The sequence below is a fragment of the Cnephaeus nilssonii genome, assembly GCF_951640355.1.
Source record: "Cnephaeus nilssonii genome assembly, chromosome: 17".
NCBI lineage: Eukaryota > Metazoa > Chordata > Mammalia > Chiroptera > Vespertilionidae > Cnephaeus > Cnephaeus nilssonii.
In genome coordinates, this window is record NC_137088.1 from 59015692 (window position 1) to 59042635 (window position 26944).

General features: G+C 48.7%; 1 protein-coding gene across 1 annotated transcript in view; it reads right to left on the bottom strand.

The window, feature by feature from the left end:
- The window catches only part of SHQ1 (SHQ1, H/ACA ribonucleoprotein assembly factor), a 318538-nt gene that overhangs the window by 117592 nt on the left and 174002 nt on the right, over window positions 1–26944 (bottom strand). The gene's annotated exons all lie outside the window — the stretch shown is intronic.

Genomic DNA, 26944 nt, shown 5'->3' on the forward strand with positions numbered 1-26944 from the left:
ATATAGCCACACCCAGATGACACCTTGAGTATTACAAGGAATCTGAATACCCCCTGAGGACATAGGACGGGCCTAAAGAGTTATCTTTAGCTCCAGCAACCGGAAACTGACAAGCAGAATAGTACAGACAAATGGAATCATAAGCCAGCCAAAGGAAGACACCCCACTTTTTTTCACTTTTACTTTTATTATCCCTTTTTTCTTTCTTTCTTTTTTTCTTTCTCTTTCTTTCTTTCTTTCTTTCTTTCTTTCTTTCTTTCTTTCTTTCTTTCTTTCTTCTTTCTTTCTTTCTTTCATCTTTCTTTCTTCTTTTCTTCTTTGTTTTCCTGTTTTGGTTTGTTGCTTTTTTAATTTTATTTCTGTTCGCATTATTTTTCATCACTATTTTTTATTTGCTATTTTTAATTTTTTATATCATTTTTGAAATCATTTTTTTGTAAATTAATTATTTTTTCTTCTCATTCACTTTTGTCTCATCCACTTATTCCCTTTCTACTTCCTCAATACTAAATTGAGGTCCTCCCCATATTCATCCAATTCTTAATCTTATTTTCACTATACAAGCTCAGCCTCTACAGATTCTGCCCCAATCCTCTTATTCCTATATCTTTTATCCCATATCTTTTTCACTCTCCTCCATAGCATTTGTGCTCTCTTTCCTGTTCCCTATCTCTCTTTTCTCAGGTGGTCACTTATATTGGGGTTATTGGTGTCGTGAGTACGTTTGTGCTTAGTTCCCTCGGTGTTGTGTCTTGTTGAGATGAATTTTATCCGGCCAGGCCAAGGGGCTTGAGAGCAAGCCACATAACCAGATACCTGGAGAGGAAACTCCATCCACAAAAGGGTCAACAACACCCCAGACCTAACTACAGAGTCAGGAAGAATCCAGCAGTGAGGGAAAGAGCATAAGTGAGTGAGGGAGTAAAAGAGGAGTGTATGGTCAGGTGGGGTATCTGTGTGTAAGTGAGTGAGTGAGGCACAGTTAGATCCCACAGGACCTTCAGGGGCAGGCTAATCAGGCTTGCCTAACTAGGCAGCTTCTGCTACCATTGCAAACAGTACCAGAAGGCCAGCTTGTCCTAAGGGGCCTAGCCTTTTTGAAGGGGAGAGCTGCTGTAACCGGGTTCCCAACCTCAACTCCAACCAGAGAGCCCTCAGATAACACCTGGGACTCTACGCTACCTAGGCTGTGATCCCACAGTCAACGAGGCTCCAGCTGCCCAGGGCGCAGACTCCTGTGAGTTCGGAAGCAGGCTCCCCTCTGACCAGCCCAACACTTTAGCTCAGGGCACTGCAACCATGTGAACAGCAGACACGTGAGCAGCCTGCTCCTGCCCAAGGAGCAGCAGCCCCGCGAGCAACCCACCCCAGGCCTAAGAGCAGCAGCTTCACGTGGCCTGCCCCTGTCCAAGGAGCAGCAGCTGTGGGAGCAGCCAGTTCTGCAGCAACCTCATAATCAGCCCACCCCTGTCCAAGGAACAACAGCTATACGAGCAGCCTCCCCCACCAGCCAGAGGAAGCACCACTGCTGCGAACAGCACCCACCAGAGGAACTGCTGCCAAATGAGAAGCAGCTGCTACCATAACCGCCCAAGGAGCAACTGCAGCCAGAGAAGCTACTGCCACCCAAGGAGTAGCCCCTGCAAAGCTCGACATCTAGATCAGTCGGTGAGACGAAAAATGGGTAAACAAAGATACCCCCAAAGGAAAGAAAAGGAGAAAACCCCAGAAAAGCAGCTACATGAAACAGAGACATGAAATATGTCAAAAAAGAATTCAGAATAAGGGTCATAGAGTTCATAAATTGGATGGAAGAAAAAATTAACACCTTATGCAAGAGTAAAGAAGAAATGGATGAAAAAAATCAACAACTTATGTAAGAATTAAGAAGAAAGGAAGAGTGATATAGCTGCAATAAAAAACACCATGGAAAGTTTCAACAGTAGACTAGGAGAAGTGGAGGACCGAATTAGTGAACTAGAAGACAGGGAAGCAAAACACAGCCAAACTGAATTGCAATTGGAGGAAAACAATAAAATACAGGAGGAAAGCCTAAGGGAGCTATGGGACAACATGAAATGAAGCAACATATGAATAATAGGGGTGCCAGAAAAACAGGAAGAAGAAAAAGGGTTAGAAGAACTATTTGAAGAAATAATGTCAGAAAACTTCCCTGATGTAGCAAAGAAAAAAGTCACACAAGCTCAGAGAGTCCCAAACAGGATGAACCCGAAAAGACCCACACCAAGACACATCATAATTACAATGGCAAATATTCAGGACTAAGAGAGAATCTTAAAGGCTGCAAGAGAGAGATAGAAAGTTACATACAAGGGAACACCCATTAGATTATCAAATGATTTCTCAACAGAAAGACATCAGGCCAGACAAGAATGGAAGGAAATCTACAAAGTGATGCAAAGCAAGGTACTAAATCCAAGAATACTCTATCCAGCAAGGTTATCATTCAAAATTGAAGGGAAAATAAGGAGCTTCACAGACAAAGGAATGTGAAAGGAGTTTATCACTACCAAGCCAGCAATGCAAGAAATGCTAAAGGGACTGGTGTAAAAAATAGAGAGAAAAAGGTAAGAAGGAACACAGTCTCAAAAAATAAAAATGGCTACAAACAAGTACCTTTCAATAATAACTTGAAAAGTAAATGGACTAAATGCTCCAATCAAAAGACATCGAGTGGCTGATTGGATAAAAAAAAATGACCCATATATTTGCTGTCTACAAGAGACCCACCTCAGAAAAAATGACTCATACAAATTGAAAGTGAAGGGATGGAAAAACATCTTTCAGGCAAATGGAAATAAAAAAAAAGCTGGGGTAGCAGTACTTATTTCTGACAAAATAGACCTCAAAGTAAAGGCCATAACAAAAGATAAGGAAGGCCACTTCCTAATAATAAAGGGATCAATACAAGAAGAGGATATAACCCTGATAAACATATATGCACCCAATGCAGGAACACCCAAATACATAAAAAAAAACTCCTGGAAGATATCAAGGGAGAGATCAACAACAATACAATCATAGTAGGAGACTTTAATACACCACTGACATCACTGGATAAATCATCTAGACAAAAAATCAGCAAAGAAATAGCAATTCTAAATGACTCACTAGATCAGCTGGACCTAATTGACATCTTCAGAGCATTTCACCCCAAAGCAACAGAATATATATTCTTCTCAAGTGCACAGGGGACAGTTTCAAAAACAGACCACATATTGGGTCACAAACAAAGTCTCCCCAAATTCAAAAAAATTGAAATCATATCAAGCGTTTTCTCAGACCACAATGGCATAATATTAGAAATAAACTACAATAAAAACATTCAGAAAAAACCAAACACTTGGAAACTGAATAGCATGCTATTAAACAATGATTGGGTTAACAATGAGATCAAAGAAGAAATTAAAAATATTCTGGAGACTAATGACAATAAAAACACAACAATGCAAATAGTATGGGACAAAATGAAAGCAGTCCTGAGAGGAAAATTTATAGCTCTACAGGCCTACCTCAAAAAACAAGAAAAAATGGTAACAAATCATCTAACTCAACAACTCAAAGAATTAGAAAGAGAGCAACAAGAAAAGCCTACAGTGAGCAGAAGGAAGGAAATAATACAGATCAGATCAGATATTAATGACATAGAGACCAAAAAAAACAATACAAAAGATCAATAAAACCAAGAGCTGGTTATTTGAAAGGATAAACAAGATTGATGAACCTCTAGCCAGACTCACCAAGAAGCAAAGAGAGAGGACCCAAATAAACAAAATCAGAAATGAAAGAGGAGAAATAACAACAGACCCCCACAGAAATACGAAGGATTATTAAAAAATACTATGAACAACTCTATTCTAACAAACTAGACAACCTGGAGGAAATGGACACATTCCTAGAAAAATACAACCTTCCAAAACTTACTCAGGAAGATACTAAAAATCTCAATAGGCTGATAACTATGGAAGAAATTGAAGCAGTCATCAAAAAGCTTCCAGCAAACAAAAGCCCAGGGCCAGATGGCTTCACAGCGGAGTTTTACCAAACATTCAAGGAAGAACTAAAACCTATCCTCCTCAGACTATTCCAAAAAATTCAAGAGGAAGGAACACTTCCAAGCTCCTTCTATGAAGCCAGCATCACCCTAATACCAAAACCAGATAAAGATAACACAATGAAGAATTACAGGCCAATATCCCTCATGAACATAGATAACAAAATCCTCAACAAAATCCTAGCAAATCGGCTCCAGCAGTACATCAGAAAGATCATACACCATGACCAAGCAGGATTTATCCTGGGGATGCAAGGATGGTACAATATCCGCAAATCAATAAACGTGATACATCACATAAACAAATTGAGAGATAAAAATCACATAGTCATATCAATTGATGCAGAAAAAGCATTTGACAAAATCCAACACACTTTCTTGATAAAAACTCTCAGCAAAGTGGGAATATAAGGATCATACCTCAACATAATAAAAGCCATATATGACAAACCCACAGCCAGCATCACACTCAATGGACAAAAACTAAAACCATTTCCCCTAAGAACAGGAACAAGACAGGGATGCCCACTCTCACCACTCCTGTTCAACATAGTACTGGAAGTACTAGCCATTGCAATCAGACAAGAAGAAGAAATAAAAGGCATCCAAATCGGAAAAGAAGTAAAACTGTCCTTATTTGCACACGACATGATACTGTACATAGAAAACCCTAAAGACTCCATCAAAAAATTATTAGACTGAATAAATGAATTTGGCTGAGTAGCAGGATACAAAATTAATGCCAAGAAATCTATGGCATTTCTATACACCAATAATGAACTTACAGAAAGAGAGACTAAAAAAGCAATCCCATTTACCATCGCACTAAAAAAATTAAGATACCTAGGAATAAACTTAACTAAGGAGGTAAAAGACCTATATGCGGAAAACTACACAACACTGAAAAAAGAGATAGAGGAAGACATAAACAGATGGAAGAACATACCATGTTCATGGATTGGTAGAATCAACATCATCAAAATGTCCATACTACCCAAAGCAATCTATAAATTCAATGCACTTCCCACTAAAATACCAACGGCATATTTCACAGACATAGAACGAACTTTCCAAAAATTCATCTGGAATAAAAAAAGACCCCAAATAGCTACAGCAATCCTGAGAAAGAAAAACAAAGTAGGTGGGATCTCAATACCAGATTTCAAGCTGTATTACAAAGCCACTGTTCTCAAAACAGCCTGGTACTGGCACAAGAACAGACATATAGATCAATGGAATAGAATAGAGAACGCAGAAATCGATCCAAATCGCTATGCTCAATTAATATTTGACAAAGGAGGCATGAACATACAATGGAGTCAAGACAGTCTCTTCAATAAATGGTGTTGGGAAAATGGGACAGATACATGCAAAAAAAATGAAACTAGATCACCAACTTACATCATACACAAAAATAAACTCAAAATGGACCAAGGACTTAAACATAAGACTGGAAACCATAAAAATACTAGAGGCATCTATAGGCAGAAAAATCTCTGACATATGCCAAAAGAACTTCTTCAGTGATACTGCTCCTAGGGCAATGGAAGCTAAAGAGAAAATAAACAAATGAGACTACATCAAAATAAAACGCTTTTGTTCAGCAAAGGAAACCATCAATAAAACAACAAGAAAGCCCACTGCATGGGAGAACATATTTGCCAAAGATATCAACGATAAGGGTTTAATCTCCAACATTTACAGGGAACTCATGCAGCTTAACAAAAAGAAGATAAACAACCCAATCAAAAAATGGGCAACTAATCTAAATAGACACTTTTTGAAAGAAGACAGAAGGAAGGCCAAGAGACATATTAAAACCTGCTCAAAGTCACTAATCATCAGAGAGATGAAAATCAAAACAACAATTCAGTACCATCTCACACCTGTCAGAATGGCTATCATCAACAAATCAACAAATGACAAGTGCTGGCGAGGATGTGGAGAAAAAGGAACCCTCGTGCACTGCTGGTGGGAATGCAGACTGGTGCAGCCACTGTGAAGAACAGTATGGAGTTTCCTTAAAAAACTAAAAATGGAACTCCCATTTGACCCAGTGATCCCACTTCTAGGAATATATCCCAAGAAACTAGAAACATCAATCAGAAAGGATATATGCACCCCTATGTTCATAGCAGCACAATTCACCATAGCTAAGATTTGGAAACAGCCTAAGTGCCCATCAGCAGATGAGTGGATTAAAAACTGTGGTACATCTACACAATGTAATACTATGCTGCAGTAAAAAAGAAGGAGCTTGCCGAAACCGGTTTGGCTCAGTGGATAGAGCGTCGGTCTGCGGACTGAAAGGTCCCGGGTTCGATTCCGGTCAAGGGCATGTACATTGGTTGCGGGCATACCCCCGGTAGGGGGTGTGCAAGAGGCAGCTGGTCGATGTTTCTCTCTCATCGATGTTTCTAGCTCTCTGTCCCTCTCCTTTCCTCTCTGTAAAAAGTCAATAAAATATATATTTTTTTAAAAAAAGAAGGAGCTCATACCATTTGCAACAACATGGATGGAGATGGAGAACATTATGCTTAGTGAAATAAGCCAGGCAGAGAAAGATAAATATCACATGATCTCACTCATTTGTGGAATATAATGAACAACATAAACTGATAGAAAAAAAAATAGATCCAGAGACAGAGAAACATCAATCAAAACGTCAAACTTCTGGAAAGAAATTGTGAGGTAACCAGAAACCCAAGAATGCCTGAGAATGCCTTTCTAACCATGTTAGCAATCATCAGATGTACGGTAATATTACCTGGAGAAAATGGGGAAGTATTTTGGACTTATGCTCCTGACCCTTCATGGGTAAGACCCCATACATAGGCTGATCCCCCGCCTAATGTAGTCACCAATAATACCAAACACCTTGGTCATCCAGGAGGACCATGGGTGGGGCAAGAAAGTATAATTACACAGGGTTCTCCACCCAGCTTCCCTTTTGTATGACACAAAACAATGCCCCTTTGGGTGTACAATTAAAGAGAGGTTTCTGGCTTGTGTGGACACCAAAGGAAGGGTGTCACTACTATCACTACTTGCCCCCGGGAGAGGTGCAGAAAATGTAACTAAGACCTTGTCTATACAAAAAGGAATGAATAGCCAGTTTGAAAGGGAATTGCCATGGCCTAGAACAAAGAGTATCCTTACATGATATTATTCTACAATGTCATTATAATTTTCCCCAGATTTGGATCACTCCCATTACCTATAATAGTACCTCGCTCCCTTGGGGTTCAATAAAAAAATCATCTTTTTGGTGCTTGGAGACAAAGGTAACACATCTCTTGATATTTTAGAATTACAACAGCATAATATACAATTATCCCAAGCAAACTTACAAACTAATTCTTTGAATGTCTGGCAGCAATTTAAAAAGGAAATGTAAGGATTTAATCCCTTCCATTGTGTAGATGGCCCCCTGGGAAGGCACCTGAGCATTCTATATTGGTCCCTCTTGCCCTTTTGGCCAAGAGGGACCCTCTTCTCAAAATCCAGTTGCTCACAGCTGTTGCCTGAGCTTTCTGTTCATGTCAAGGTTGAAGCCTCATGATGACTGGTGCCATGGATCTGTCTCTCACACAGTGGGGCAAACTGGGCCCTCCCTGGAGAAGAAACCTGGATTCCCCAAGATATGTGATCAGTGCTGGGGCCCCGCCAGCAGGCAAGGGGATCCCAAGGCAGGTGCTGGGCTTGGAGGCCACGGGGGCATAGGGTACCAAGGAGACAGAACTGAACCTCACATCACCCTGCTTGGCCCGGAGGATGGCTGGTTAGCCAGAGACGGGTAAGATTCCTCAGGGAAGGAACAACCTAAGACAGGCACAGTCACAGAGGGGCCATCAGGAGAGAACTTGGGGGTCAACAGAGGTGGGGCACAGACCCTCACCCCCCCAACTTTGCAGGGGCCTGAACACTCACCCCTTCTGAAGGAAGTCTCCTGCCCCTATGGCTGCTTAACTTCACATGCCCAGCCCAAATCGGGACCCGGGTAACAGACAGAGACTTGGCCGACAGCAGCTGCCCTCTCACTGCAACAAGAATTGTTTGTGTTGTCTTATACCCATGGTGTGGGGAAGTGGGTTTTTGATATCTAAATCCAGCCTAGCACCAGGAATGCTCAGGGCCTACTCAAGAAGGCAAATAATCCTTTCCACTAATATTTACAGGGTAAAATAAGATTGTTGTTAGAGTAATAAATTTGATAGTAAAATAGTAGTCAAGTTTTCAGGCTAATTTAAAATGGCTAATTGAAACAAGTGAATATTCTAGAAAAATTAATTGTACTGGACAAAAAGCAGTTCCTAAAGTGTTAACTAAAATTTTTATCGGTAGTTCATCTCATGATAAAATTGCGTAACATGTAATGAACCTAAAGCAGTCATATTATAGTGCAAAAAAATAAAATTTAAAAGCTATCAAAACTACATTATAAAATTTTCAAAAGCCTCCTAATATTTAAATCAAAAGGGGGGGGGAGGATAGTAGAAGAATATCATGTAAGGAAAAATATCCTGTAAGTAAATTACAGGTAGAAAATTTGTACTTTAGAAAATTAATTGTAGGAAAGAACCAAGATGGCGACAAAGTTAAACAACTAAACTGCTGCCGCACACAACAATTTCAAAAATACAACTAAAAAACAAAGCGTCTACCACCCAGAACCACAGGAAAGCTGGCTGAATGGTAGATTTACAACTAAGAAGGAAAAAGAAAGAACAAACGCGGAAGGGCTGAGGTATGGAGGCGCATGAATCAGGCTGGTGGCAGGCAACTGGACGCGTGGCTTTTTTTTCCAACCCGAAGGGAGATAAGCTCCCGATCACTCTGAAATTCAGTTTCTGGGGACACGCAGGGGACCCAGACACCTACGGGGAGAAGCTGGACTCTCGGCCATCGTGTCTGAAAGTGAGAGTGACTTTCTTGCAGAGGTGCGCCCAGCAATCAGTGTTTACTGTGCTGGAGCACAGGACACAGGGACTTGGAAACAGGAAAGGCAGAAAAGGCAGACTAGCAGCCATTGCTGTTTGCCACGCCCTAGCCTTGTGACGCCCTGAGACCCTGGAGGTCAATTCCTCTCAGTGACACCAACAACAATCAAGACTTAACTACAACAAGGCTGTACACACAGTCTAAAAAGGGGTGCACCAAGAGCGTCCACCTCAGGTAATTGGGAGACTGACCCGTTGAACCAATAGGACACAATAGGACACAAAGCTACCCTACCAACTCAGGGAAGCAGCAAAAATGAAAATGAGGAGGCAAGGAAACAGATCCCAAAGAAAAGAAATGGAGGAGAACAAATGACTGGACATAGAGTTCAAAACCACGGTTATAAGGTTTTTCAAGAATTTCGTGGAAAAAGCCAATAAATTTAATGAGACCCTCGAGGATATGAAAAAGGTCCAACTAGAAATGAAACATACACTGACTAAAATAAAAAATATTATACAAAGACCCAGCAGCAGACTAGAGGAACGCAAGAATCAAGTCAAAGATTTGGAATACAAAGAGGCAAAGGACACGCCTCCAGAAAAGCAAGAAGAGAAGAGAATTTAGAAAGTAGAAGACAGTGTAAGAAGCCTCTGGGACAACTTCAAATGTACCAACATCCGAAATTTTGGTGCCAGAAGAAGAGAGAGAGCAAGACGCTGAAAACCTATTTGAAGAAATAATGACCGAAAACTTCCCCCACCTGGTAAAATAAGTAGACTTACAAGTCCAGGAAGTGCACAGAACCCCAAACAAAAGGAATCCAAAGAGGACCACACCAAGACACATCATAATTAAAATGCCAAGAGCAAAAGACAAAGAGAGAATCTTACAAGCAGCAAGAGAAAAACAATTAGTTACTTACAAGGGAACACCCATACGATTATCAGCTGATTTCTCAACAGAAACTATGCAGGCCAGACAGGAATGGCAAGAAATATTCAAAGTGATAAATAGCAAGAACCCACAACCAAGACTACTCTACCCAGCAAAGTTATCATTCAGAATTGAAGGGCAGATAAAGAGCTTCACAGATAAGAAAAAGCTAAAGGAATTCATCACCACCAAACCAGTATTACATGAAATGCTGAAAGGTATTATTTAAAAGGAGGAAAAAGAAGAAAAAAGTAAAGATAAAAATTATGAACAACAAATACATACCTATCAACAAGTGAATCTAAAAGTCAAGTGAATTAAAAATCTGAAGAACAGAATAGACTGATGAACATAATAGAATCAGGGGCATAGAATGGGAGTGGATTGATAATTCTCAGGGGAAGGGGGTGTCTGTGTGGGGGGTACGGGAAGAGACTGGACAATATCATACACCTATGGATAAGGATAGTGAGGGAGGAGGGAAGGGCAGAGGGAAGGGTGGGAACTGGGAGGAGGGGAGATATGGGGTGGGAGGAGAAACAATTGTAATAATATGAACAATAAAGATTTATTTTTTTAAAATAAAATAAAATAAAATGGGGGAAAAAAGAAAATTAATTGTAATGCTAAAAGCAAGACACCTATGAAAAACACACATGGTGTCAAAACAAGCCAGAAGAAAATCATTTGGGCAAAAAAATGAAAAAGGATCCCAAGTCAAATTTTTAGAAAATATTCCTTTATTAACTTTTGGTCGAGAATATGTTTGTATATTTTCAGAAAACAACTCTGAGACCATGTGGATTCCGGAAACAGAGAGGAATCGACAGGACTACTCCAGCCATGAAGACAGAAGAGAAGCCGTCCAGAGATGGAAGATGCTGACGTCGCCTTGCCATACTAGCAGTCAGCAGCTGTGCGTCGCTGCAGGTTGCCCAGGACCAAACCAGAGGGAGTCGGACCTGCATTACCACCATTTGTCCACCATCCAGAACTGAAATATCATTGCTGACATGTACACATAAGGAACTGTTGGACATTGAAATTGGGTCTCAAAAGAACTGTTGGCCCAGAAAGAAACTCACTACAGTCTGATTAATTTGCCTTTCAGCATAACCATTATTGCTTGTCTCATTTTTGGTTCTTATAAGTGTATTTCTAGTAGCACATGATCTCACTCATCAAGGGGAAATGATGAACAACATAGACTGATGAACAAGAACAGACCCAGAAACAAGGAGGCATGGATCAGACTGTCGGGCCTCAGAGGGAAGGTAAGGGAGGGTGGGGATAAAGGGGAGAGATCAAACAAATGACTTGTGTGCGTGCATATGAGCCTAACCAGTGGTTAAGGACAACAGGGGGGTGGGGGCATGCATGGGGAGGGGTGTGAGATGGGAATGGGAGGATGAGGACAAATATATGATACCTTAATCAATAAAGAAATTTAAACAAAACAAAAAAAAAGAATCAAGAAGAAATCAAAAGTGATATAGCTACAATAAAACACACGATGGAAGGTTTCAACAATAGACTAAAAGAAGTGGAGGATCAAATTAGTGAGCTAGAAGATAGAGCAGAGAAGCAAGCTCAATATGAACAGCAATTAGAGAAATAAATTAGAAAGCAGGAGGAGAGCCTAAGGGAGATTAGGGACAACATGAAACAAAGTAACATATATACAATAGTGTTGCCAGAAGGATAGGAAGAGCATCAAGGATTAGAGAACCTATCTGAAGAAATAATGACAGAAAACTTCCCTCATATGGGGGGTCAGGGGGAGTCACCCAAGCACAGAGAGTCCCAAACAAGATGAATCCAAAAAGACCAACCCCAAGACACATAATTACAATGGCAAATGTTCATGACAAAGAGAGAATCTTAAAGGCTGCAAGAGAGAGACGGAGAGTTACCTACAAAGGATCTCCCATTAGATTATTAAATGATCTCTCAACAGAAACACATCAGGCCAGAGGGGAATGGAAGGAAGTATACAAAGTGATGCAAAGCAAGGGACTGAATCCAAGAATACTCTATCCAGCAAGGCTATCATTCAAAATTGAAGGGGAAATCAGGAGCTTCAGAGACAAAAAAGAGCTAAGAGAGTTTATTACCACCAAGCCAGAAATACAAGAAATGCTATTGGACTGTTGTAACAAATAAGAAAAAGGGGGGGGGGGGAGGGAGAAGGAACACAAGCACCAAATATAAACAAATACCTATAAATAATAACTTTAAACATAAATGGGCTAAATGTTCCAATCAAAAGACATCAAGTGGCTGAATGAATAAGAAAACATGACCCATACATATGCTGTCTACAAGAGACCCACCTCAGAACAAGAGACTCACATAGACTGAAAGTAAAGGCATGAAAAAATATCTTCCAGGCAAATGGAAATGAAAAAAAAAAAAGCTGGGGTAGCAATACTTATGTCTGACAAAATAGACCTCAAAGTGAAGGCCATAACAAGAGATACAGAAGGCCACTTCATAATACTAAAGGATTTGATACAAGAGGATATAACTCTGATAAACACATATGCACCCGATTCAGGAGCACCCAAATACATAAAACAACTTCTGGAAGATATCAAGGGAGAGATAGACAGCAATATGATCATAGTAGGGGACTTTAATACCCCATTGACATCATTGGATAAATCGTCTAGACAAAAAATCAGCAATCCTAGATGACTCACTAGATCAGATGGATTTAATTGACATCTTCAGAACATTTCACCCCAAACCTACAGAATATACATTCTTCTCAAGTGCACATGGGAAATTTTCAAAGATAGACCACATTGGGTCACAGGCAAATTCTCTCCAAATTCAAGAAGATTGAAATCATATCAAGCATCTTCTCAGACCACAATTGGCATAATATTAGAAATAAGCTACAATAAAAACAATTAAAAAATTCAAACACTTGGAGGCTGAAAAGCATGCTATTAAACAATGATGGGGTTACCAAAGAGATCAACAAAGAAATTAAAAACATCCTGGAAATAAATGACAATGAAAATACAACAATCCAAAACCTATGGGACACAGTAAAAGCAGTCCTGAGAAGGAAGTTCATAGCATTACAGGCCTACCTCAAGAAAAACTGGTAATACATTATCTAACTCTACAACTTAAAGAATTAGAAAGAGAGCAACAAGAAAAGCCCTGAGTGGGCAGAAGGAAGGAGATAATAAAGATTAGAGCAAAAATAAATGACATAGAGACAAAACAAAACAAAACAATTCAAAAGATTAATGAAACCAAGAGCTAGTTCTTTGAAAGGATAAACAAGATTGATGAACCTCTAGTCAGGCTCACCAAGAAGGAAAGAGAGAGGACCCAAACAAAATCAGTAATGAAAGAGGCAAAATAACAACAGATCCCACAGAAATACAAAGGATTGTAAAAAAAAAAATACTATGAACAACTCTATTCCAACAAACTAAACAATCTAGAGGAAATGGACATATTCCTAGAAAAATACAACCTTTCAAAACTCAACCAAAAAGAATAAAAAAATCTCAACAGGCTGATAACTAAAGAGAAAATTGAAGCAGTCATTAAAAAATTTCTAGCAAACAAAAGCCCAGGGCCAAACAGCTTCACAGAAGAGTTTTATAAAATATCCGAAGAAGAACTAAAACCTATCCTTCTCAGACTATTCCAAAAAATTCAAGAGGAAGGCACACTTCCAAGCTCTTTATACAAAACCAGCATTACCCTAATTCCCAAACCAGATAAGGACATTACAAAGAAAGAGAATTATAGGGCAATATCTCTGATGAACATAGATACTAAAACCCTCAACAAAATCCTAGCAAATCGGACCCAGCATTACATTAGAAAGATCATACACCATGACCAAGTGGGATTTATTCCAGGGATGCAAGGCTGGTACAATATCCACAAATCAATAAACATGGTACATCACATAAACAAATTGAGAAACAAAAATCACATAATCATATCAATTGATACAGAAAAGTCATTTGATAAAATCCAACACCCTTTCCTGATAAAAACTCTCAGTAAAGTGGGAAAACTCTCAACATAATAAAAGCCTTATATGACAAACCTACAACCAATATCATACTCAATGGGCAAAAACTAAAATCCTTTCCCCTAAGACCAGGAACAAGACAGGGATGCCCACTTTCACCACTCCTGTTCAACATAGTACTGGAAGTGCTAGCCATGGCGATCAGACAAGAAGGAGAAATAAAAGGCATCCAAATTGGAAAAGAAGAAGTAAAATTGTTATTGTTCGCAGTGACATGATATTGTACATAGAAAACCCTAAAGACTCCATCAAAAAAACTACTAGAATTAATGAATGAATTCGGCAATGTAGCAGGATACAAAATTAACACCCAGAAATCTATGGATTTTTTTATACACCAATAATGAACTCACAGAAAGAGAAACTAAAAATAATAATAATAAATAAAATAAAATAAAATCCTATTTACAACTGCAACACAAAAAAATAAGATACCAAAAAATAAATTTAACCAAGGAGGTAAAAGACCTGTACTCAGAAAATTATAGGATGCTGAAAAAAGAGATAGAGGAAGACATAAACAAATGGAAGAATATACCGTGTTCATGGATTGGCAGAATCATTAAAAAATCCATACTACTTAAAGCAATCTATAGATTCAATGCAATCCCCATTAAGATACCAACAACATACTTCAAAGACCTAGAACAAACTCTCCAAAAATTTATATGGCATAAAATAAGACCCTAAATAGCTGCAGCAATCCTGAGAAAGAACAAAGTAAGAGGGATCACAATACCAGATATCAAGCTATACTACAAAGCCACTGTTCTCAAAACTGCCTGATACTTGCACAAGAATAAACATATAGACCAGTGGAACAGAACAGAAAACGCAGAAATAGGCCCAAGCCACTAGTCTCAATTAATATTTTACAAAGGAGGCAAGAGCATACAATGGAGTCAAGACAGTCGCTTCAATAAATGGTGTTCAGAAAATTGGACAGATACATGCCAAAAAAGTGAAACTAGACCACCAACTTACACCATACACAAAAAATAAACTCAAAATGGATAAAGGACTTAAGATGGGAAACCATAAAAATCTTAGAAGAAGCCATAGGCAGCAAAATAGCAGACATTTGTCGTAGCAATATCTTTACTGATACAGCTCCTAGGGCAAGGGAGACTGAGGAGAAAATAAACAAATGGGACTACATCAAAATAAAAACTTCTGCACAGCTAAAGAAACCATCAACAAAACAACAGAGCCCACTGCATGGGAGAACATATTTGCCAATGTATCTCCGATAAGGATTTAATCTCCAACATTTACAGGGAACTCATACAACTTAACAAAAGGAAGATAAACAATCCAATAAAAAAACAGGCAAAGGACCTAAATAGACACTTTTTGAAAGAGGACATACAGAAGGCCTAGAGACACATGAAAACATGCTCAAAGTCACTAATCATCTGAGAAATGCAAATCAAACCAATAATGCGGTACCATCTCACACCTGTCAGAATGGCTATCATCAACAAATCAACAAATGACAAGTGCTGGCGAGGATGCGGAGAAAAAGTAACCCTCGTGCACTGCTGGTGGGAATGCAGACTGGTGCAGACACTGTGGAGAACAGTATGGAGTTTCCTCAAAAAATTAAAAATGGAATTCCCATTTGACCCAGTAATTCCACTTCTGGGAATATATCCCAAGAAATCAGAAACCCCAGTCAGAAAGGATATATGCACCCCTCTGTGCTGTTCATAGCACAATTCACCATAGCTAAGATTTGGAAACAGCCTAAGTGCCCATCAGCAGATGACTGGATTAAAAGACTGTGGAAATCTACACAATGGAATACTATGCTGCGGTAAAAAGGAAGGAACTGCTACCATTTGCAACAGCATGGATGGATGTGGAATGCATTATGCTAAGTGAAATAAGCCAGGCAGAGAAAGATAAATATCACATAATCCAGAGACAGAGAAGCATGGGCAGACTGTCCAACCCATGAGGGAAAGCGGGGGGTGGGGGGTTGGGGGGGTGGGGGAGTAGGAGAAGATCAACCAAAGGACTTGTGTGTATGCACATGAGCAGAACCAACAGACACAGGGGTTGGGGGCACCAAGGGCATGTGCTGGGGGGCGGGGGCAGTCAGGGAGGGGTCAATGGGGGAAAGGAGACAGGTAAGTTTAAACAATAAAGAATTTAAATTTTTTTTTAAAGTGAAAAAGGCCTCGAACCCTGGTCACTTCACCATGACCCCATCTCTTGACATCGTTGATGGCGCCTCCCTGTCTGTCAGTGAGAAAATCAGGGCCCAGAGCAATGGATTAACGTGCCCAAGGCCAGGCGGCAAGGGGGTAGGGGTGGGGGGGTGGATGCTGGGCTGCAGCTGGGGTGCTGGGCGGGCCCAGGACTTTCAGGCGCTGCACTCGCCCCAGGAGAAGGTCCCCCCTGAGCCACGTGGCCCCGAGCTGCTGGCCTGTGGCCTGCCACGCCCAGGGCTGAGGGCTGTGGCCCATCCATTCAAAATGCCCAGGACCCACCCTGCCCCACGGCCTGGCCTATGGGTCCCGGCTGCGCCTCCCCGTTCACCCTGGGACCCTCCTGCAGCCACGGCTGTGTGGAGCGTGCTGACCAGGCAGGACCGCCCCCGGGGGCTCTCAGAGTGGGGGTGCAAGAGGAGCTAACATGTGGGGTCGGGGGAGCAAGAGCAGGGAAGCGCCGTCCTCTGACCCCTGCAGCCTGTATTCCAAGTCCGGGGGGTGGGGACCGGGGTGTGGGGGCTGAGCCAGTGAAACCCCCACAACCAGAGGCCAGTCCTTCGGTCAAGGAGGCGGAGGCACCAGGTGCGGCGGGCGCTGCCAGAGGCTGTGTGAATGTTGTTCTTCATGATCCGGCCCAAACCTCATGACATTCCTCCCATTCCACAGGCAGGAAACCGGCCGTGAGGACCTCAGCTTCTCCCAAAGGTGCCTCGAGGGACACCCCTCTCTCCTCTTCCCCTCCAGAGCCAATGGCCAGCAGCCAGTGCTGGGTCCGCTGGGCTGGCTGGGCTGGGCCCTCTGGGCTGGGCCCTCTGGGCTGGGCTGGCTGGGCTGGGCCCTCTGGGCTGGGCTGGGTCCTCTGGGCTGGGTCCGCTGGGCTGGGTCCTCTGGGCTGGGTCCTCTGGGCTGGGCCCTCTGGGCTGGGTCCGCTGGGCTGGGTCCTCTGGGCTGGGTCCTCTGGGCTGGGCCCTCTGGGCTGGGCTGGGTCCTCTGGGCTGGGTCCTCTGGGCTGGGCCGGCTGGGCTGGGCTGGGCCGGCCGGGGGTGCGCTGGACAGACCTTGGATGGAGCCCAGAGGGACCTGGCTGGGAGCACATCTCTTCAGACTTTGCTTCTCCATCCGGGGGAGCCCCCCACCAGGTGAACAGTATGGACGCTTCCCCCCCTCCCCCCCTCCCCCTGCTCCCAGCCAGGTCCCTCTGGGCTCCATCCGCTGTGTCCCTCCACACCCGCCTGGCCCTCAGGGAGGCTGAGCTGCTGTCCGGTGGCGCCGCCTGCGGGTGGCTGGGTCAGAGGTTCCTGAGGAGCGGCCACGGGCCAGGGCCTGAGCTTGGGTCTGAGCCGGCAGAAGCAGCTCCCGCCGCGACCCCACGGGGGTGGGTGGCTCCGAGGGAAATCAGAGAACAGTTATCCGGAGTCTGAATAGGTTCCCCATCTGCTTGGCACAGAGTACCAGCTCGACGTCCAGGCCCGTGACGCGGGTGACAGCGTGTCTCCGTCTCCGTCGGCTGAAACGCCGCCGGGGCAGGCAGCGTCCTCACGGGCCAGGAGGCTGGCCTCCTTCCCGTCCTCACGCGGCCTCGGCTCGGCACCACGTGGACAGGAAGCGAGATCGCCCTCCCTTCCTCTGTTACTAACTCTCCTGGCCTGACGGAGCCCTCATGGCACCCCGAAGGCCCCCCTCCCAGCCCCGCACGCTGGGCCGGCGCCCCGTGTGAAGGAGGGCAGTCAGGCCGCGCACAGCCTGTGCCAGGTGGTTCATGGGCGCCAGCAGGTCACGCTTTCACGTACCAATGGTATTTGTCCCCCAAAGTACCAATTGACAAGCAGCAGTTTGGACGTTTGGATGTTAAAAATCGGGTACAATAACACTCACCCATTTCAAGTGCAGAGTTGGTAACTGTCGTGGCACCGCTGCCACCACACTGAAGACCAGCGGCGCCTTCCCTACCCACCCCCACCCCTTGGGGCTCCGCCCAGGCCCAGCCCCAGGCCTGCTCACCGGCCTGTCAGACGGTGTCACTGTTTGGATTTTGTGTGAATGGAATCACGGAACATCTTTTGTGTTTTGACTGTAATTGCAGCCGCAATCATTCACATGGACGCGTCACACACAGTGTGCCAGGACCTAGGCGCAATTTGTTTTCTAATTATAAACGAGCAGCGCATCCATTTAATCTTCACAGCAGCACTCAGGGGAGGTGCCAGCCGCATCTGCACCCCCTTGATGAGAGCAGCGATGCTCAGAGAGGCCTCACCTATCTACCGGGGACACAACAAGACCCAAAGCCGGGCTCTGTGGCGCCCGACGGTCCTGCTCCCCTCCCGATCAGGGCGCCGCTGCTGCCGTGGTGGGGCCCTGCCCCCCGAGGTGGGGCTGCACCACGTCTCCCGGCTCCCCGAGTGGCTTGGGCTCCCAGGCTGCAGCATCTGTGTCCCCCCCACCACCTCCGTCAACCTCCCTTTCCTTCCCCCACCTGGCCTCTCTCTGCTCCCCCCCCCCCCCCCCCCAACATACACACACGCTCTGGAGACCGCAGTGGAGGAGCCAGCCCTGCCTCGGCCTCAGGGCCCTGCCGGGGGAGCAGAGGCACCCACTGCTGGTGGCCCCGAACCACGGCCCCTCAAGTGGGTGTGCTGAACCCTTAGCCCCATGCGCCCAGGCTTGGAGCATGTCCTTTGAAGAGGAAATGAGGCTGAGGCCAAAGGGTGTGGTCCTGACCCCGTAAGACTGTACCAGGAAGAGGAGGGCCCAGGAGTGGGGTGCCGAGGGAAGCTCCAGAGGAGGGCCAGCCCCAGAGCCTCCAGGAGCAGGCGCGGCTGCAGAATTCTGCCCTGGGCACCCGCACTGCGCCCCTCGGAGAGGCAGCGAGCCAGGAAGGTCTGAAGTGCTGGCCTCGTGTGTGGGCAGGAGTCGAGCATCGCCGCTGCAACAGGCACAGTTTTTAAGAAACGTTGAAGCTGGTTCTGAAACAGCCATGTTTTTAAATTAAATTGAATAAACTTTTATTAAGTAATTATATCAAAGTAAAGATGGTCAGTATTCAAACCTCCCCTCCTAAGAATGTTACTGTTATGTGTGTTCTGGGGTTCTCTCTCCTGCCTGTGCATGAAATGTGCATACAATCATGTGAACCGTACAGTGCTGCCAAACCCAGCACCCAGACACGGCAGTCTGCACCTTGTTTTATACATTAAATCAAAAGAGAGACACAATGGGTCATGAAATCCACTGGTGACGGATTAGGGAGGCGGGAGAAAGCAGCGCGGGGAACCTCTGGGATTGGATAAGAAGTAAATGATAGACACATGCTCCTTTTACACAGGCGGGTGCAGGACAGCCAGCAGTCAACAGTTCACTCAGTGACGAGGAGGGGGCTGTGGTCTCCGCAGGTGCCTGTGCTCTGGGGCCGGGAAAGGGGGAAATTACTCTGACATTCCAAGGACATGTTACTGTAGATGCAAAAAGGCAATGGACAGGCTCAGTGACGGTAAAGGTTGACCTTGGTCAGGGAAGATGCCTGCCTAGGACGTGACTACCCACCAAAAACTGCTTTTAGTTAAACAAGTTTTAATTTCAGACCATCCTTTGTGGTTGCTTTAGTCTGAGTTTGCAAGGCCGCCACGCAGGCCTCCCTGAGCCTGGCAGGTGAGCACGGGCCCCTTTTCGTCCACATGGCGATCAGACCCAATCAGTGAACATCAAAATCAAACAGGCACAATCTCAGGAAAAACTAGTCATTCTCAGGTGGGTGTGGCAAACAATGCTCCGCTCCGACACGGAAAGACCTTATTTTGCCCTTTTTCTAAGTTTTGAATGGTTTTTCTTAACAGCTCCTCTGCAGGGCCCAGTCCCACAGGAATGCTGCTCCGCGCATGCGTACCCTCCAGTCAGCGGTCAGAACTGGTCCCTCCCCACTCCCACCCCTGCGGCTCGGCCTTTCCCAGGCGTGTTCCTGGCAGCCCACAGTCTCCCTGCACCCCCACAGCTGTGCTGACCCCCCCTGCACCCCCACAGCTGTGCTGACCCCCCTGCACCCCCACAGCTGTGCTGCCCCCTCGCTGCCCCTCCTGCAGCCAAGGAGGAGGTGCCTTTCTCCCCGACCTGCCGCACCTGCAGCCCGGGTTCCGGCCGCTGAGCTCTGCTGGCTCCGCCCGAACCCTCCGGCCTCCGGAGAAGGATCCCCGGGACCCTTCCTTCCTGGAGGCACACAGACTGCCCTGGCTCCCTGGCTCCGGCCTCAGCTGACGGGTCCAGACCTGGCTCCTGGCCCCCCAGCCGCGTCCTCAGTGAGGCCTGCGGGGCGGAGGCGGCGCCCGGGAGGGGCCTGCAGGGGTCACATGCCCAGAGCCTGGTGCCTGGCTCTCCCCGTGGCCCTGGCTCTCCCCGTGGCCCCTGGCTCTCCCCGTGGCCCCTGGCTCTCCCCGTGGCCCCTGGCTCTCCCGGGGGCCCTGGCTCTCCCCGTGGCCCCTGGCTCTCCCCGTGGCCCTGGCTCTCCCGGGGCCCTGGCTCTCCCCGTGGCCCCTGGCTCTCCCCGTGGCCCCTGGCTCTCCCCGTGGCCCCTGGCTCTCCCCGTGGCCCCTGGCTCTCCCCGTGGCCCCCTGGCTCTCCCGGGGCCCTGGCTCTCCCCGGGGCCCTGGCTCTCCCCGTGGCCCTGGCTCTCCCGGGGCCCTGGCTCTCCCGGGGGCCCTGGCTCTCCCCGTGGCCCCTGGCTCTCCCCGTGGCCCTGGCTCTCCCGGGGCCCTGGCTCTCCCGGGGGCCCTGGCTCTCCCGTGGCCCTGGCTCTCCCCGGGGCCCTGGCTCTCCCCGTGGCCCCTGGCTCTCCCCGTGGCCCTGGCTCTCCCCGTGGCCCTGGCTCTCCCGTGGCCCTGGCTCTCCCAGGGCCCTGGCTCTCCCCGTGGCCCCTGGCTCTCCCGGGGGCCCTGGCTCTCCCCGTGGCCCTGGCTCTCCCCGGGGCCCTGGCTCTCCCCGTGGCCCTGGCTCTCCCCGTGGCCCTGGCTCTCCCGGGGGCCCTGGCTCTCCCGGGGGCCCTGGCTCTCCCGGGGCCCTGGCTCTCCCCGGGGCCCTGGCTCTCCCCGTGGCCCTGGCTCTCCCCGTGGCCCTGGCTCTCCCGGGGCCCTGGCTCTCCCCGTGGCCCTGGCTCTCCCCGTGGCCCTGGCTCTCCCCGTGGCCCCCTGGCTCTCCCCGTGGCCCTGGCTCTCCCCGTGGCCCTGGCTCTCCCCGTGGCCCCTGGCTCTCCCCGTGGCCCCTGGCTCTCCCCGTGGCCCCTGGCTCTCCCCGTGGCCCTGGCTCTCCCCGTGGCCCCTGGCTCTCCCCGTGGCCCTGGCTCTCCCCGTGGCCCCCTGGCTCTCCCCGTGGCCCTGGCTCTCCAGAGGGGCTGGTGCAGAGGACCAGGGAGGACGGGGTCCTGTGAACGGGGACAGGGAGGGACCGCCCTCCGGCTCCGGAAGGCGCCTACGCCCCCGGGGCCCATCTCACTCGCACCTGGAGCTTTTGTGCAGAATCCACACCAAGCCCTGTCCTCACCCCCGCCCCCCAGCACACTGCAGGCGGAGCGCCTCTGATGGGGATGGGGTTGCGGCCACCACCCCCCCCACACACACACACACACCTCGGGTCACAGGCTCCCCCTCTCATCCCGCTGAACGGCAGGAGTCACCGGGCTCCCCATCATCCGGGGCCTGTCTGGGCCGAGCAGCAGCCGGGACGAGCCGGCACCCCAGTCTGCACCTGGGGCTTCTGACTTGACTCCCCTGCAGCTGCGAGTTCCAGGGCGCGGGGCTCAGCAGAGATGAGACCCGGCTTCACTGGGGGTGCACGGGCCACCCCGCGGACAGAGTCAGGGAGCGCAGGGGTCCTGGGCCGGCCCAGCTGGAAGACCAGCCCGCGAACCCCGGCCCTCCAGCCCGCCCCAGCTGTGCAGTCGGGAGCCCCCTCGCACCCACACCTCGGGAGTCGGCAGAGCCCGAAGGCAGCCGCCAGAACCCGCGCCCCTTCCGCCCCCCCAAGGCCCGGAGGCGGACAGGCCCTGCGCTCCGGGCCGGTTCCCCGGGGAGGACCCAGGTGAGGCCAAGGCTGCGAGCTGGACTCTCCCGCAGCCGCAGCCGGTGGGCCGGACCAGACACGTGTCAGCTGGTCTAGAGGAGGTCCCATCCTGCCCGATGGCTCCACCCCTGCTCCAGGGTAGGCGTCAGGCAGAGCCACCGGGTGGGGAGCGCACAGACCCCTCCCCCCAACACACAGCCCCCCCAGCACACAGCGCCCCCAGCACACAGCGCCCCCAGCACACATTCTCCCACAGCACACAGACCCCCCCAGCACACATTCCCCCACAGCACACATTCCCCCCAACACACAGCCCCCCCAGCACACAGCCCCCCACAGCACACAGCCCCCCCAGCACACAGACCCCCCAGCACACAGACACCCCCAGCACACAGCCCCCTAAAACACATTCCCCCCCAGCACACAGACACCCCCAGCACACAGCCCCCTAAAACACATTCCCCCCCAGCACAAGACCCCCCCAGCACACAGCCCCCCCAACACACAGCCCCCCCAGCACACAGCGCCCCCAGCACACATTCCCCCACAGCACACAGACCCCCCCAGCACACATTCCCCCACAGCACACATTCCCCCCAACACACAGCCCCCCCAGCACACAGCGCCCCCAGCACACAGCCCCCCCCAGCACACATTCCCCCCCAGCACACAGCCCCCCCAGCACACAGTCCCCCCAGCACACAGCCCCCCCAGCACACAGCCCCCCCCAGCACACATTCCCCCCCAGCACACAGCCCCCCCAGCACACAGCCCCCCCAGCACACATTCCCCCCCAGCACACAGCCCCCCCAGCACACAGACCCCCCCAGCACACAGCCCCCCCAACACATAGCCCCACCAGCACACAGACCCCCCAGCACACAGACACCCCCAGCACACAGCCCCCTAAAACACATTCCCCCCCAGCACACAGCCCCCCCAGCACACATTCCCCCCCAGCACACAGCCCCCTCCCCCCCCCCCCCCGGGGAAGCACGGAGCCCTGGAAGCGCCTCGGTGGGCGGACGGGGGGTCGGGGGGAGAGGGGGGACCTGGATGAAGAGGCTGCGGGAACGCTCTCGCCGTCCCCAGCTCCCAGGGGCCGCTGCAGAGGGCGACCGTCCTGCCCACGTCCGGACCCTCGGGCCCGCCCCTGGGCCTCCCGCTCCCCAGTGCGCCCTGGGCGCGCCGCCCACCGGCCTCGCCCTCGGTGCTCGCCCTCCGTCTGCTTCCAGGAAAACGCAAACCGGTCGGGCCTTCGTGCGGGTTCGCGGGCACCGTCTGTGGGAGTGAGGGCGGGCACGCGGCCCGGACCCAGTCCAGCACCAGCCCCCACTCCGAGCGGAGGCCCCGCGGCGGCCGCTCAGCCCTCTCTCCGGGGCTTCGGGGGGAGCCGTGCCCCGCTCGCCCTCGGTGGGTGCCGGGGGCACTGGGCCAGGCTTCCATCTCCTCGGCTGGGAAGGGACCAAGTTCGGAAGCAAATTCCAAACGCAGGTGCTGCGCCTGCAGACGGCTCTTCCAGGGCCCCCGCCCCTCCGGCCGGGGTCCGAGGGCCGGCCTCTGAGGTCCCCACACAGACCCGGCCGCCCCGCGCGGGGGAAGGGGGTGCGGGGAAATGAAAACAACTGCTCCCCCATCCGGCGGGAGTGAGGTGCCGGGAGCGGTGAGGACAGCCCCCGGGACTCCGGACGGGGCCGGCGGGGAAGCCGGGCCCTGGGCCCGCCCCGGAGAGGGGGCAGCGCTGGTGTGCGGACTGGCGGCCTCCCCCGAGCACAGCCGGCCGCGCTTCCCTTTTCCATCCGGACTCAGCGCGGAGCCTCCGGGCTCCCTCCAGGCGCCTCCCGCCTGGCGTGCCCTTTGGCGACACCCACACACGCTGGGACCCCGGGAGGAAGTAAAAGGCATCAGCTGAAACCAAAGAAAAATACGCAACATCAAAATGAATCAAGGTCTCGCTCCCTGTCCATGGTCCCGAGTCGTGCTCAGGAAGAGCTCACTGCGAGGACACAGCAGGCGGGGCCCAGAGCGCTGCCACTCCTGGGCAAGTGAGGTCAAGAGCGAGATCCTAGTTTCTTTAAAAGATGTGTATGGAACACGTGTTTTATAGCCCAAGTTTACATATATTTATATGTACAATACACACATTTCACACCCGATGTGGGCTCATTATACCGTTTAATGTGTATGTACATAACACGTCTGTAAGTGGCGATAATATAGAAAGAGATGCACATGATATGGCTCATCACAGCCACGTGCGGTCAGCCTTCTCAGATGCCTCCCATCTCTAACAATCCCGCTCTGGACGCAGCTGCTCATGCGAAGTTGTCTCACGTCAAACAAAACCGTGGTCCTCGACCGGGCAACCCTTCCATGCTGATGCCTGAGAACGGAGGCCCAGGCCTGCCCACCTCGTCTGCAGGTCTGCTCCCCACCTGCTTCCTCTCAGGGAGCTGGTTGGGTTCGTAGGCACTGAGGCTCTTTTCTGAAAATCCTCCCCCGGAGATGTTTAGTGATTGCAGAGAGAGGGGCTGGGGCAGAGAGAACATTGATGTGAAGAGAAACAATGGGTCATTCCTGTACCCATGGGACCCATCGCCGGGAATCAAACCCGCAACCTTTCCCTGTACAGACGCTCCAGCCAACTGAGCCCCCAGCCAGGGCCCCTCTTTAAAATCCCCCAAGTCTTCCTGCTTTCCCCTGGGGTCGGGGAGCACAGGCCTGTGCGGCCACCTCACATGTGCCAGACACTGCAACCCCATTTCAACCTGGATCCTCAGAGCTGTGCCCTGTGGGTGAAGCCACCCATCACCCTTCTGCCCGCCTCATCGGGTGACAGTGTGAGGGGCCATTTGCGGAGACTGCGCTGAGGGCGCCAGAGACCTGTTTCCATGCCACTTCCAGGAGCAAGTGCACCCCATCTACACAGGGGCACACCTGCCGCCGCCGCTTCCTCTCAGCGGGCAGAAGGCTGAGAGCAGCCATGTCTCTCTCACGAGGAGGAAGCCAGGCAGGTCTGGGCCCAGGAGGTGCCAGCAGCAACCTGGAGAGGTTGGTGAGCAGTCCACCCCTCAGAGAGCCCTGCTGATTCCTGGCATCACAGACGGTCCTTGCTGAGCCAGCTGCTCTGGGCTGAGGAGGCGAAAGCTGGGAGCAGGAGGGGAGCAGGGGAGCTTGGCCCTGACCGCTGTCAGGACACCCACTCAGTGCTGGGGCCTGATGCGGCGGGGATCTCCCTTTCCCGTGGCCAGCACGGAGAGAGATGAAATGGGTTCTTGGTAGAGGCGGCCGGGGATTGAGAAACAATGAAATAAAGAGAGTCGACACAGAAATAGATTCAAGCTGGGTCCCGGGTGGGTCGCTGACCTCTTCTGCTGGAGAGACAGCCCACTGCCCTGAGCCACGCAGCACATTTATTTATTTTCCAATATACAAGGGGGTTTCACCTGAAAACTTAGGATCAGAGGAGCTTGGGAGGGCCCAGGTCCTATTCATTCCCTCTTTCCCGGTGCTAGACTGGATTTACATCTCAAAGCCCCTCTCCCGGTACCTGGACAAAGGTAAGTTAGGAACTGATAACACCCCCGCATTCTTGGGGGCGTGTAACCGAGACAAGACTCTGCCAATGCCTCAGGCTTAGTTAACAACAATCTGAAGAATGTCCCTGTTTCTTCCCAGGGGGCCCTCTACATCTCCCCCATTTTTAATTTTTAAAAGAATCTTGCATTTACAGACCAGAAATAAACATATAAGAACAAAAACGTTTGAGTCCCAATTTCAATGTCCAAAAGTTCTGAGTCCAAGTTTCAATGTCCAACAGTTCCTCATGTGTACATGTCAGCAACGATGTCTGGATGGTGGACAAACTGTGGCGATGCAGATCCAACCTCTGGTTTGGTCTTGGGCAACCTGCAGTGACGCACAGCTGCTGACTGCTAGCATGGCAAGGTGTCGTCAGCGTCCTCCATCTCTGGACTGTTTCTCCTCTTGTCTTCATGGCTGGATCATTCCTGTTAATTCCTCTCTATTACAGGAATCCACATGGTCTTGGAGTTGTTTTCTGAAAATACACAAACATATTCTCGACCAAAAGTTAATAAAGGAATCTTTTCTATAATTTTTTCTTGGGATCCTTATTATTTTTTGCCCAAAACAATTTTCCTTTGGCTTATTTTGACACCATGTATGTATTTCATGGGTGTCCTGATGTATGAAAATTAATTTTCAAAGTAAAATTTTTTTTTGATGTAATTTACTTACAGGATATTTTTCTTACATGGTATTTTTCCATTATCCCCCCCTTTTTATTTAATTTTTAGGAGGCTTTTGGAGAATTTTATAATGCAGTCTTGATAACTTTAAATTTTTGCACAAAATATGACTGCTTTAGGTTCATTTCATGTTAAGCAATTTTTCCATGAAATGAGCTACCAATAGAAATTTTGGTTGATACTTTAGGAGCAGCCTTTTGTACAATTAAATTTTCTTGAATATTTACTTATTTCAATTTTGCCAATTAAATTAATCTGAAAACTTGACTATTTTACTGTCAAATTTTAATACTTTAACAACAATCTTAGTTTACCCTGTAAATATTAATGGAAAGGATTATTTTGCATCCCTGAGAAAGCCCTGAGCATTCCTGGATTTAGATATAGGGCA